The sequence below is a fragment of the Eptatretus burgeri genome, chromosome 15, assembly GCF_056783735.1.
Source record: "Eptatretus burgeri isolate ZD-2024b chromosome 15, Ebu_testis_v1, whole genome shotgun sequence".
In the NCBI taxonomy this organism is placed as follows: domain Eukaryota; kingdom Metazoa; phylum Chordata; class Myxini; order Myxiniformes; family Myxinidae; genus Eptatretus; species Eptatretus burgeri.
The window spans coordinates 43,494,364-43,509,191 of record NC_140975.1 but is presented as its reverse complement, the minus strand read 5'-3'; the positions used below and the strand labels follow the sequence as shown (position 1 = coordinate 43,509,191).

The window sequence follows — 14,828 nt, the reverse complement described above, 5'->3', positions numbered from 1 at the left end:
CAGAAAACCTGGTGGGGGAAACGGATTAGTCACTGACAACCTGACCATGGAACAAGTTAGTGCAGGTTTACATGGTACCTGCAGTAGCAAGTCACAGATCTTATCTGGCTTGACCTGTCAATGGTGAAAAATTGCTTGAAAAATTATCAGATCCGGATCCAGATCTTCATGAAAATCGAATCATTTCTCCCATATCACACACCCAACATGTCCAACAAGTTTCGTCCGAATCCATCAACAACTTTGTGAGATATCATGCTATATATCCTGTTGCGGGCCGGCGGGGTTGGGTGAGAAGACCACGAGGTGGGGGAAGCTACGTCGATTCCCACCAGACTCCCCGGAATTGGATGCCGTCGCTCTTGGATAATTCCGTGACGCGGCGGGTCACTGAACTGACCATGGACACCAATAACTCAACCGCATGACCGAGGGTCCTCCCGTCTATGGAATCGGGTTACCTAATTGACCACATGGTTTAATTACCGGGGAACCACGCCCTCGGTACGCCTTGTTCGAACTGGATCACTCTACCGGATCAGATCACCTTTCGGGATCGGATGCAGCTGAGCGACACAGTCAAGGACGTACCGGCTAAAGTAGGAATGGATTGTTGGGAATAAAGACCCGGCTAAACTGAGATTCGAACCATGCTGGACCAATGAGAGAAAAGACAAAGGCGAGCTGGAACATTCCTAATGACAATTATTTATTAGCAAGCAAGCGAGGAAAAGCATGTGGTACGACAAAGATTTATTGGGTATGTAACACAGGGATAGAGGAGAGAGGTGTGGGGTGCGACAATAATACAAGAAACTTACTAAAGCAGACAGTGCAGACTTGACGCGAGATTATTAACAGTAACAACAATAAGGATCTTCTGCAGGCTTACATACCAGACAGGTGCCAGCACACTCAGACACACACAGAAAAAGAAACCCCAATGAAAAGGGACTTTTGCAGCCAGGGAGGGAGGGGAGTTGAGGTTTTAGCTTTCGGCACCTGGGCGTTTCGGGGGAGGGATGCTCCGTGGTGCGGTACCCGACAATAGTCGCGTTGTTCTGGCCACAGCTGCACGTGTGGAGATCGTGTTCCGAAGGAGGAGCTTGAGTAGAGAAGAGAGTCCAGAGGGCAAGGGTGGAGCAGTAGGCGGGACCAGGCAGGAGGTGGTTCTTCGAGGAAAGACGTGGGCGGAGTCAAGATGCAGGAACACTCCGCGTGAAGAACACTCACACCGAACACAACACCTCACTTCTCAATTCTCTAGACGGAGGAATTTCTCCGTGTTTTACAGAGCCCGGAGCTCAGGGGAGGAGCCATGCCGAGTCCGACGTCATCGCCTGAGTCGGCGTTCTAACTGGCTCCAGCCCCTCACGTGGTCCGCCAACATGGTCCGCCAACGTGGGCCGGGTTTCGGGCAGACGCCGGTACAGTCCGCCCACCTGGGTGTTAAAGCATATGTGACTCGCCGCACATGTCTGGTTTCGGGTAGACGGTGGAAGCTCAAAGTGCATGTCGCGGATTTTGCCTCATAAAAGAAAAAGAGTGGGGATGAAATAAAAAGGGAAAATGATTTAATAACCTAACTATTATACCATCGCAACGCACTCCCTTGTCTTCCCACTAAACAAAAGGAAGGGGTCTATCCACACATATATTAATGGCATAACTGTCTCGGGACACCTATCTGTTGTATGCATGCGGTTCCGAGAACCGCAACAATATCATTTTTGGCCAAAAAGTAGAGGCCAAAACAAACCTCTCAAAGAAGAAATACTATGAAACCAAGATTGCAAATGAAATTTATACCCTTACAACAAAGGTACAGAAGGAATTACATGACTGATTTTGATGGAAGCTTATGTGGAATACTAGCAGTTTGATCATCTCAATTGATTCAACATCCATCATATCACATTGACAACAATATCGACAATAGCTGCAACAACCTGAATGGAGGCCCTCAATTTCAGATGTGAGATCAGAGACGTCTCTCTGGACACACCTCGAGTTTTCGATGCAGTCTGGCATCCTGCCTCACTCTCCAAACTCTGCCTCTGGCATCCAAGGCCAACTCCACACATGGCTTTCTGACTTCCTCCACTCTCATAGCCAACGTGTGGCTCTCAATGGAATCCTTTCTTCTTCTTTCGCTGTCATGGTTGGGAGTGCCCCAAGGCAGTGTTCTGAGCCCAGTCCTCTTGCTGATCTTCATCAATGATCTCTGACTCTCTGGAAAATCCACTTTATCGATTTGCTGATGGCTCCACCCTTTGCCGTTACATCCGTCATCCTTCAGATAGGCAAGCTGCAGCCTCTTCCCTCTCTTCAGATCTTGACAATAATCACAAGCTGGTCAAACACATGGAATATGTCTTTCAATACTGATAAATCTCACTCTCTCACTATCCCTCTCTGAAAGGACCATCTGGCAACCCCCCCCCCCCATCTACTTTCTGAACAACTTCAATCATTCAAACTCCTCAGTCTCATTATCAGCCATGATCTTTCTTGGGCAAACCACATTTCAGAGTTGGACTCCAAAGCCAGCCACCAAATGGGCATCCTCTGTCCTTCCTTGGCACACCTGAACTCATGTCCAACAGCAAGGCCTTCATCTGCAGCTTGATGGAGTACTGCTCTGCCTTCTTGGCTGGCTCCCCTGCCTCATATCTTGCTCAGCTTGATACCGTACCATCTGTCCTCTGCCGTACCATCCTCTGCCGTACCATCTGTCATCCCTCAGACCGGCAAGCAGCAGCTTCTTCGCTCACTGCAGATCTGGATAAAATCACAAACTGGTCCAACACGTGGAACATGTCTTTCAATCCACACAAATCTCACACTCTCACTATGTCTCTTCGAAAGGACCGTTTACAAAACCCCCCCATCCACTTTCTCAACAATCCTCTGGAAGAAGTCTTTTCTTTCAAGCTTCTGGGTCTCACTATCTGCCATGACCTTTCCTGGGAAAGTCACATTTCCAACCTTGCCTCAAAAGCCAGTCGCCGACTGGGAATCCTCCGTCGTGCAAAGTCCTTCCTCGGCCCTCTTGAGCTCCTGACCACTTACAAAGCTTTTGTCCGTAGCCTGATGGAGTACTGCTCTCCCCTCTGGGCTGGTGCTCCTGCCTCCCACCTTTCTCGACTTCACGCTGTCGAAACCAGGGCTTTTAAGATCATTGGCATCTCCCGCAATGAAGCTGAGTCTTTGGGCCTCTCACTCAATCACCGCAGGTTGGTCGGTGGTCTTTCTGTCTTCTACCGACTCCTCTCCAGCCTTGCCCCCTGCTCTCTCTGCGATTTGTCCCAACCACATTTCCACAGGGCGCTCAAGGTCCGCCAACAACCCCTTCTGGTAAAACTACCAAAATCACGAATCACTGCTCATCTTCACTCTTTCATTCCTCTTTTTCCCGCCTTTGGAATAAACTTCCTCACTCTATTCTTTCCCATTCTTCCCTCCAGGCTTTCAAAACAGCTGTTCACCACCACCTCTTATCTTCCCCCATCCAAATCCTCGATATTTTCTACCCCGATAATCCACCCATGCCCACTTCCTTCAATTCTCCTGCTTTCCTTCCTGAAAGTCCCTGTAATGTCCATCTTCTCCTCGCCATGTTCCCCGTCCCATCCCCATCCCTCTCCCTTCCACAGTTCACCTGTGTCTGTTCCCCAATGTTTTGTCCCTTCCACTCCCACCCCTCTTGTCTCATGCCTCCTTGCTGTGAGTTGTGTGTTAGCTCTCATACGAGCCTCGACCAAGGTATACAAAAAAAAAAAAAAAAAAAAAAAAAAAAAAAAAAAAAAAAAACCGTGAAAACCAAGGCATTCAAGATTATTGAAATCTTCTGCGATGAAGGTGAATCTATGGGTCTATCACTTCACTATCGCAGACAGATCTCTCTGTTTTCTACCGTCTCCTTTCTGGTCTTGCACCTCTGTTATTTCCATGCCTTGTCCCCCACCCCACGTTTCTGCAGGGCACAAACGGTCCACCATCAACCCCCTCCTGAATCCAGGATAACTGCTCACCTGCACTCATTTGTTCCTCTTTTCTTCCACCTGTGGAACCAGCTTGCACATTCTGTTCAATGTCAGTCTTACCTCCAGGTCTTCAAGACAGCTGTTGACCACAATCTCAGATCGTCCCCAATCCAAAACCATGATATTTTCTACCCTCATTAACCCCACACAAATTCCTCCTCCTTCCAAGTTTCCAGTAACCCCCCTCCCCCTTGGAGTTTCCTTCTGTATCCATCTTGTCCACCCCATACATCCTCTCCTGCCCCCCCATTTCTCCCCAACACCCATTATTTGTCCAAGTCTCCCTCTATCTTGGTCTCTAACTCTGCTGTTGTTATTTCCCCCTCTTTCTGTACTGTTCCTTTTGTCCTGTTGTGTTCACTGTATTACTTCTAACTCTTCCACGAGCCTCGATTATATGTACCCCAAAAAAACCACAAACCAGAAAGAGCACTCAGAGATTGCAGACCCTTGCCAGAACTTGTTTTGTGTGGTGTTTGTGTAGTTTTGTGTGGTGTTTGTGTACTGGTGAGTTACGTAATTAATGAGATTCATAATTAGAACTGGCACTTTATAACTGCTGGCGTGATGACTGGGTACCAAGACGTCCACCTTGATGCAACCTTGCTTTGATTGGACACCTGACCCTGACCCATGACGTTTTTTTATTATTTTTAAATTGAATTCAGAATGGGATTAAAATAAATTCAATTCAAATCAAATGGAAGACCAAATAGGTGCAGTCCTTCATTGGAGTCATCAGAAGGAACCCAAGCAAGCAAAAAGCAAAGATGAAGTCATCAGGAGGAACCTGGATAGGATTCACATTTCAGCTGCGACTTCCCTATCCTCAAACCCATCCAGGCACAGCCAAGTGAGCCTCATTCAAAAAAATTGAAAAAAAAAATAAAAAAACTACATCAAAAATTAAATAATTCTGGCTGCCAGACCATGTGACTGATCAAGTTGAAAGTTACAACATGTATTCCCCATCACTTTGTGATGATCACAATTGTGAAGTTTCATGTCAATTAATGAAGCAGTTCCAGAGAAAACATTATTTAATATTTTCTTAAATCTAATATGGGTGCCAAACCATGTGACCTCAATTATTCCTGGAACATTGGGGAACATTTGTGTGAAGTTTCCCCTTCATCTGTCCAGCTGTTCTGGAGTAAAACATTTATATATGTTTTTGGGTAAATCCAATATGGTTGCCAAGTCATGTGATCTAGGACATCATATGTGTGTCTTTTGTTCCACGTGGATAGGTGGTCATACAGATAAAGTTTTGCCTCAATCTGTTGAGCCATTTTCAGAGATTTTTGAAGGTTTAAAAAAAACAAAAAAAAAACAAGGTTGCCGAATCATGTGACTGATGACATCATCAAAAATATTTTGTGGACCATTTTATCCTTAAATGACCCTCAAAATTTTTCATACTGATCGGATGTAGCAGTCTACAAATGCAATTATGATGTCATAATTAAGGCACCTATGATATCATTAAAAAAAGATCACACTTATTTCTCACGAGGAGTACTTGCCGTGTGCCAAGATTCAATTTTTTCTTTGGTGCAATTTCAGAGATGCAGAGGTCCAAAGTTTTTTTTCCGTTTTTCCAACATGGAGGCAACACCACATGACCTATGACGTCCACCAAGTTTAATCCGAATCTGTCCACAACGTTTTGAGATATCATGCAATATCATTTTTAGCCCCATCTCTCATTGGTGAAGAATCAGTTAAAAAATTTAATACTTCTCATATCCAGATCCGGATTCGGATCTTCACCAAATTAAGTGTTGCTGGTTTGGGCCAGTCACCTACACACACAAAAAATTTCAGAAAAATTGCTTGAAAACTGGCCCAAAATTGTATGATAAACAGACAAACAAACAGACAAACAAACAGACCAACATACTTGGCAAAACATTTTTTGCCAAGTAACAAACCGATACAAACGCAATACTCTCTCCTTCGGCGAGGGTAAAAAAAACATCATCTCGATCCACTCAAAAAACAATACTGTCCTCCGTAAAATACATCAAATAGTCTTCCCATTAAAGTTATGATACTCGTTATTATGACGACCATTTCGACGTCATGGATGACATTTTTCTGATTCTCCACCAATTTCCCGGATCAATTATCCAGGTAGATGTACTTGATATGTTGACATATCGGCAAATTTCTCTGGAGAGAGAGAGAGCGAGAGCGAGAGCGAGAGAGAGCGAGAGCGAGAGCGAGAGCGAGAGCGAGAGCGACAGAGACAGAGACAGAGACAGAGACAGAGACAGAGACAGAGACAGAGACAGAGACAGAGACAGAGACAGAGACTGACTTTTGTAACTTTTCATTATAAAAATAGAAAAGAAAGCCCCCAAATGAGAGTTACATTTTCATTTCAGGGAAAGAAAGAAAACCAAGAAACAATTTCTGAAGAAAGGAAAGGATGAATCGAGTGGATTATATACAGAACATTTCACAAAAGGATAAACATTCCTCTCGGACTTTGTAAATAACTTCTTTTATACACAATTTTGATTCGAACTGTGGTCATCTTCCAGTTACTGAAAAGAAAGCAAAATCCAATTTAACATGACTTATTACAAGGTTTTGGAAAAAAAAAACAAAGCATCTTCATCATTTACTCCAACACCATCAACTTTTCTTTTCCTTGACTTATATACTGCCATCTTTGCCTGAGCAAGCAGGAAATTGGCGAACACAGCATTGGAATTTTTGTGTGGGATATCCAATCCGTAGATGAACACACAAGTGTTAAAAATCAAACCAAACCTCACAAAACAATTCCGAAGTAAAATAAATAAAGGTGCCAACCGTTGGCATTCAACACAGATGTGAAAAAGGTTTTCAGATTTTTACAAAAAGGACATTCATCTACAATCAGATTTGAAAAATGGTGTAACACGTGATTAGAAGGAAGGATCCAGTGAACTAGTCTCCATTGGAGGTCACCATGTCGTGGTGGTACAGGAGGGTGATAAAAACCTTTCCAGTTAGGAAAATAAGGGGGAGAACAAGGTAAGAGGTCTCTCCATCGAACCTTCTGCTGTGTTATTTGCCATTGCGAAAGAAATTTTACACAACCCAAATAAAGGTATTTTTGTTTGGGAAGGCCATTGAAGCCTACGTTAAAAGGGGGACAAGGAAGAGGGCTGGCAAGAGAAAAAGCACACACGAGTTCAGGAAAGGTTGAGAGAGAAGGTATTGGATGTGCATTTTGTTCATTGCTTTGCTGGTCCTGCTCCCAAGCAGGTGCAAGCTGTGTGTATGTCCAAAGCACACTACCTAATATGCGTGCCACAATTCGAGAGGATCGCACACTGACCAGGCTTGCCAATGCATCCAGCTGCCGTTTGGGCTGAGAAGATCTGCGACAGATTTAACGCCTTTGTCCGTAAAGCGTTGAATCAAACACCTATCAGTTGGCACATCATGGAAAAAGGAGTTGTAGAACAAAGGTTCTTCCAGAAACAACTGTTTCGTGTAAGAATGTGTAGCTCTTGTTATTGTCAGAGCTTGCCACGCATTTAGCATGCTCTGATAGAAACCAGAGAGGGGGGATGTGTCGATTTTGGAAAAGTCCATCAGGAAAAGAGAGTGGTCATAGCCTAGCCTCCCAGCCTGTTGCAAAAGGTGATGAGCTACATTGACCCATGGTGGAGAGGGTCACGTGTATAGCATGCGAAGAGCAACCAAGAGTCGAAAGGCCATAAGCCGGCTGTTTATGTCGACCAGGCCTTGTCCTCCATCGGTCAGTGGTAAACTGAGGACCCCAGGTCGCAGCCAGTGTTTTCCATCCCAGAAAAAGGACACAAAGCACTTCTGTAGCTGTTGAAGCAATACCGCTGGAGGATGCAGCACGAAGAACCTGTGCCATAAGGTAGAAGCCACCAGTGTGTTGATGACCAAGACCCTTCCACGATATGACAGTTGTGTGATCAGACCTTTCCATTTTTGCAGTTTACCCTCAACAAACTCAAGCAGACCAGCCCAATTTTTTGCTACTGTGGTATTATTACCTAAGAACACTCCAAGGTATTTCACACCATCATTGGCCCATGACAGTGGAGCAGGAAGTCTTGGCGCCAAGTAGCACAACGGACCGAGCCAAAGGGCACTCGTTTTGTTCTAATTTACTTTGGCTGAAGAAGACTTTTCAAATAAGGACAAACAATAATGAACGATGTTAACATCATTGATATCTTGTACGAATACACACACGTCATCGGCGTATGCCAGTACCTTGATGGGCCTTTCAAGCTGGGACAAACTAACTCCTGTTCGTCTACAGCGCAAAGAAACCAGTAGGGGTTCGATGGAGAGAGCATAAAGCAACCCAGAAAGAGGGCAACCTTGTCTAATTCCCCTGTTAACAGACAAAGGTGCAACAAGTTCATTGTTTATCTTTAGCACACTAGAAACATTATTATATAGTATTTTAATACAAGAGATGAAGGTTGAACCAAGTCCAAACCGCTCAAGTACTTCGAAAAGGTACCGATGGTCAACACGGTCAAAGGCTTTCTCCTGATCAAGGAGAAGAAGTCCTAAATCTTTAGGGTTTTCCTTGCACAGTTCAATGATGTTTCTCACAAGGGAGATGTTGTCAGAGATGGAACGTTTTGGGACACAGTAACATTGGTCTTCTTTCAACAACGAGGATAAATAAGGAGTAAGTCGCAATGCCAGGGCTTTTGAAAATATCTTATAGTCCATACATAACAGGGAGATAGGACGCCAATTTTCAATACTCAGCATGTCTCCCTTTTTTGGGATGAGGGTAAGAAGAGCTCGTCGGCAACTCCGAGGTAGCTCTCCAAGCTGGCAGCTTGCGTTCAAGGTGTTAATGAGTTCTGGACCCAATAGGTGCCAAAACTTCTTGTAAAATTCGGTTTTAAGTCCATCCAATCCAGGTGCTTTCCCAATGGCAAGGTCGTGCAGGGCAGTGCCAATTCATCCAAAGTAATGGGTCTTCCCAGTTGGGAACGCCCATCTTCACACAACACTGGCAGGCCTACGGAGATCGAGGCGACACTGACAGGATTTATTTGTTCCATTGAATATATTTTCGAAAAGTATTCCTTCGTGAAAAGTTTGATTTCTGATTGTGTAAAGGTAATGGATGAATCTGCTAATCGCAGCTGAGAAAGTTGTTTACTGGGAAGACGTTTCTCTAAGGAAAAGAAGTACTTGGTTGGTACGTCTGCCTCATTCAGGTGTCCCACCCTCATCCGAACTAAGGCACCACGTGCATTCCTCTCGGTTATTTCCTTTAATAAGGACTGTTTCTCAGTTAAGGTTTTTTGTATGTTACTATTATTTTGTCCGATGACCCGTTGGAGATGTAAAATCTGTAAATGTAATAATTTTTTAACTTCATGGTCAGCCCTTGTTTGGAAAAACTGATACTGTTGACAGAACCCTTTAATTTGGGTTTTACTAAATCCCACCATATCAGCGTGTTAACGGAATAGCTTAACTTCTGTTCTCGGAGAGCCGTCCAGAAGGATTCAAAGGCCTGAATGAAGTTGAGGTTTTCCAGTAAACTGTTATTGAATTTCCAGTGAGAGCTCCCTGGACATGGTTTAGAGAGTTGAATAAAGACTCGAGCTCGGGAATGGTCAGAGAAACCAGAAGGCATGATATCGGATTTATAAACTCCATGTAATAAATGAGAATTTACAGAGATGCGATCAAGCCTCGCAAGTGAGACGTGGTTGTTTAAACAACGACACCATGTGCAAGACCGATCAGAAGGGTGCTGTGTGCGCCAAATATCATGGAGATTATATTTCACAATGATGTTTGCAAAAAGTTTTGCGGTACATGGTTGGGGTTCCGGCCCATTTCGGTCACATGAAGCATTAACAGTACAGTTAAAATCGCCAACAATAATTAGACAAGTCTGCAAATCCAGTGTTTGCAGGAATTTTCTCAGTTTGGCAAAAAAGGAGATCCGCTCGTCATTTTTGCTTGGAGCGTATACATTGAGAATTGTGAACTTGACCTGATTGATAGAGAAGGTCACGGAGGCAAGGTGTCCATCAATAATACTCATAAATTTAAGGCAGGACGGATGGAAATGTTTCCCTAAGACAAACATGATGCCTGCCTTCGACGTGGAGTTGTTACTGAAGAAACATTCCTTGTCCATAAATAGTTTCCACTGAGCCCGAACAGATCGGACAGCACTAGTGGGGCAGATAACAGCAATTTTTGAGAGGAATCATGCAAATGATGATACAAGCATCAAATTTGGCACATTTGTATTCCAGGGGATTATAATCAAATCTGCTGGATTGGCCATTTGAAAATCCAAATTTTGAAAAATTTGGATTTTAAAATGGCCAATCAGGCAGATTTGATCAGAAAGCCCTGCAGAACAGAAATGCCAAATTTCATGATTGTATCATAATTTGCACGATTTTTTTTTACTATCTACTACACTACATGGGTCTCTTGTAACAAAGCTATGTTAAGACCGTTGACCTCTACCAGCTGTTTAATCTTGTGGATCTTGTGGAGTGGACTCCCACCACCATTAACATTTATTGTTCCAATCTTGAAACTGGCCATGAGGTAAATAATAGCTTCTAAGAATAAGATCAGAAGTGGGATAATTGATTGGAATCCCTTTTCGCCTTGGCAATCAATTTTTTTAAGCGGTGACAGTGTGTCTGGTGGAAACCGAATAAGTCCGGCTTACGTACGATAGCCTGAGCACACTCGAGGAAGGACGGTAGATCTGGAAAGTATTCCGTCAGGTTTACATTGCGTTTCCAGCATGTATTTTGTAAGAAGAGTCTTATTTGTTCGGGGGGGGGGGGGGGTAGGACCTTGACTGGTCGGCTTCTCCACCGTTTCCACCTGACTGTTCCTGTTTACTTCCTCCAGGTCAGATTCGTCAGAGTCGGTTTTAGTTTCCGAGTCACACAAGCTTGTACTGTCCTGCATATCGATACTGTGGTCAGTATTGATACACGGATCTGTACTGGTTACCACGTCTATGTGCTCTAACATTGTGGGAACATCTCCTGGTGAAGGAATGGAAATGATCGGGGATTTGATTAAACGGAAACACCATCAGTGGATGTAGAGATCTCGCTTCCCTCGACCGTAACGGTGTTATCGACCTCCAACGGCGTGGAGGTGTACAGTACTTTGGGGGTCTCTCGTAAAACATCCATTTTAATATTTCCTGCGTTTCCAGCTTCACCACGTGATGAAATGGGAGCAGCAACCGGGTTAACATTTGTTTCACTATTTCCTGCTGACAAGGATTCAGGGTTAACATTTACCGAAGTGACGGCAGGTTCATCACTAGTGGTCTGTGTATCACCGTCAATGGACTTTCCAATGGGAGAGTTTTTAACGAGTGAAACAGTTTTCTTCACTGCAATAACAGGTAAAGTGGTCTCTATAAGGGAGACGTCTCTGTCCTCACCGGTAAGTAGGGTAAACTTGTTGGCCGTAGGTACCGGGGTCCGGGTCCATTCCGGGTAAACATTGTAGAGTGACGTCAGTCACAACTGTGGGAACATTACCGACAGATTCCTCGTTTGTAAATGCCGCCTTCTTCTGGGTTAAACGACCATCAGGTAAAGTCTTTCTCTTCCTTGATGAGACGACGGTGAAAGCATCCCAAACATTCGTTTTGCTGTTTAGACTCTCGGGCTGGGAGGACTGGGAGGACTGGGCCTTATTACCGGACATGGGATTCGCTTCCTTCACAGTCGAGGAATACGAAGAAGAAGACGTATCCTTATTGACGAGGTTTGTTTCATCGTTCGACGAGGTTTTTTTCAAGTGTCCGAAATTACCACATTCGAAACATTTCAAGGTGTCAGTGGTTACGTGTACTTGGTAATAATGATTTTCAATTTTGAGTTTTAAAACAATGTTCAAGGTTCTTTCAGCGTTAGAGGGAGGAAGCACCACATAAGCTTGTCTCCGAAAATACATCACGGGCTTCGTCCCATCGTCCTGGCTATGTAAAGGTAACATAGTGATCTGAGAAACCACAGAACCATAACGACATAGTTCGGAGATCAGCGTCTGATTTTTCAGGAAAGGAGGGGAGTTCGAGATCATGACCTTCACGGCCGGTGTGTCAAGAGGGGAGACGAGCACGAAATGTCTGTCCTCTGTTGATAGTCCGGTAGATACGATTCTGTGAACCAGTTCTGTCTCAGACACGAAGATTACCACATGTTTGTTCATTCGCGAGGCTGCACCAACTTTGTCAGTACCGACAATGTTTCCTGTGGCGATAACGAGATCCTCGACGGGACGGCGGGACACAGACGACGCCATATTTTCTTGTTCATGCTTCAAATGCCGAATAACGGGAATAAGAAGTCAAGTTGAGAAAAGGGAGGAGGGGTGATTACTCTCGTGCAGTAATTAAAAACGAGCCGAGACAGGTTTCCAAAGGAAATAAACACAGCTACAGGGAAGAAAAAACGATCAGTTGAAGGGCCGGGATGGGCCGCCAACTAAAAGCTATCCACAAGGAGCTGTGGGCTCTTTCTCTCTCTATCTCAGGGAAAAGGTATGCGAGGAGAAAACAGGGGAAAGGGGAGGGGAGAGGTAGAGTCCCTTTATAGAGAGAGTAGCAACATAGAGGATCCGGAAAAATGTAGTCACGTGATTGCGTGGAGCCATTTTGAGTCCATCGCGGACAGGATCGGACGCATATCGGTCAGCGTTTTAACGTTCCCGCTGTACGCAGCGTTCTCATTCGTGTTTTACATCGATTTTACGACAAAATGACAGGTTGTTGCGCCTTTGGGAGCACAAATAGAACGGAGAAGGGATTCAAGATGTATAGATTTCCATCAGATGCTAAAAGACGGAAAATCTGGAAGATCAGAGTCAGTCGTGTTGGATGGAAAGCAACTTCTTGGTCAGTTCTCTGCCAGGTCAGTGTGATGGTGGTAATGGTCCCATATGCGTATATTTGTGTGCTGCGAGTGAGACTGGCCTTTGCTTTGGCTTTCCAGGCTTGTTATCCATTGCTCATGGATTAATTAGCACTTGAAGGGGAAGGCACCTTTATTTAAAATTAAGTTTGAGTTAGAGTCTTCAAGCTACATCAATTAATATAGGGTCTAGAATCTAGATCATATCTCCAAAGTTAGACTCAAAGTCAAAGTCAAACTAAAGTCAAAACAAAGACGAATGAACGGAGAACGGATCCGGGCTAACTCGGCCCACGGGCTAACACGGCCTTTCACAATGGTCTCTGAGACCTTCGTAAAACAAATAATAAAATAAGTTTTATTTTTTGTACTTTCACAAGGAAGATATGATTATTGTTATTCAAATTTTCAGTGATGCTTCAGAAAGAATTTGCTGGAAACCAATTCATGCCAGTTATACAGTTGTATGCCACAACTGAGAAAGAGGGGGGGGGGCATGCATTGAATGTATTGTTGCGGTATTCGCGCCCGCCGGCGTGCTGACGGCCACGTAACTCGAATCGCGGCACGTCGCCCACCGGACGGACAATCCAGTCGTGACCCTCTCGGACTAACGCCGGGAACCAGTCACGGGTGGACCTTTCGGTCTCACCGCGATCGAGCCAACCAGCCCCCGCGTGGGATAGGGTTGCTCGCCAAATTCGACCTACCTAAGTACCCACGCGGAGGGTAGACCGGGCGATCGCACCTCGCCGCAGGTCGACTTCGGACACGGGCCACTTAAGCGACCCGTTCCGTACTATCAGAATAACCGAGCGGTGTTATCGTCGACCTCGACGGTTCGATTAATTATCGGGCGTATTCAGCCCACTACCAACCCTTTACGTGAAGCAAGATGAGGATTCAATGGGAGAAATGACGAAGCGAAGCGGGAAACAGTTCAACACAAAAGCACATTTATTCGCGGCACACGGGAAGCACACATATACAATTCCACCAAATGCACACAGAAAAAACACAATTCCATTTACACAACAAGCAAATGTAAAAGCGAAAACACAATGCAGAGCTAATACCGACTACCGAGCACACGGCAACACTTATACAATTCTACCTCACAGACGGCGCCGACAACACATACCCAAAACCAAGGAAAAGAAATACCCTCAAGAATGAGGCGGGCCTGAGGCCGAGACCGGGTCGCGCCTACCCGTCTGGTGATGAGACGCGGAGCGGCGATGGCGCCCCAACCCGCGGGCCTCGCGGACAGTGTCTGGCAGGGGGTGGGAAAGGGGCCCCCTTGGTCGCACTATCTCAGCGCGGGGGGAAACAGGAGGGGGTTGCTGATGCTCGGGGTATAGAGGATCTTTATTATCCCTGGTGTGCGTCTCCACCTCGGCCAGGTCGCGCTGTCGGCCTCCCTCGGGTGCAGCTCCCTGCACGACGCGAGCACCCCCTCGTCTGGTGTCGCCGCCTTTCCACAGCTCGTCCCCTCCGTTCCGACTCCAACGCACACGACGAGCAGCTCCACCGCCCGCGAAGTCTTGACCCTCTGCTTCCGACTCTCCTACTCTCCGCCTCTAGACTCTCCGACTCTCCGACTCTCCGACTCTCCGACTCTCCGACTCTCCGACTCTCCACTGACGAACACGGTCCTTTTATCCCCCCGTAGCTTCGCCTTTGACCCCCTCCCTTTGACCTTTCACCTCGCTCCCCATTGGCCCGAGAAAAAGTGGGCGTGAAGGCTTTTTGATCCACAAATTTGCATATATCGATTGTCCTGGAGGCGGGGCCAAATCGCCCCTCGCTCACCGATTGGACGGCAAAAAGTGGGCGTGTGTCGTTTTTGATC

At 45.5% G+C, this 14,828-nt stretch overlaps 1 protein-coding gene across 1 annotated transcript in view; it reads right to left on the bottom strand.

Moving 5' to 3' along the window:
• LOC147012064 (ubiquitin carboxyl-terminal hydrolase 36-like) overlaps window positions 1-11,786 on the bottom strand; it is a 105,641-nt gene extending 93,855 nt beyond the window's left edge. Inside the window, exon 1 of the mRNA XM_085858206.1 lies at window positions 11,500-11,786. The gene's annotated coding sequence lies outside the window, so the exon portion shown is untranslated. The remainder of the gene's footprint in view (window positions 1-11,499) is intronic.
• Between the last annotated feature and the right edge of the window lie 3,042 nt (window positions 11,787-14,828).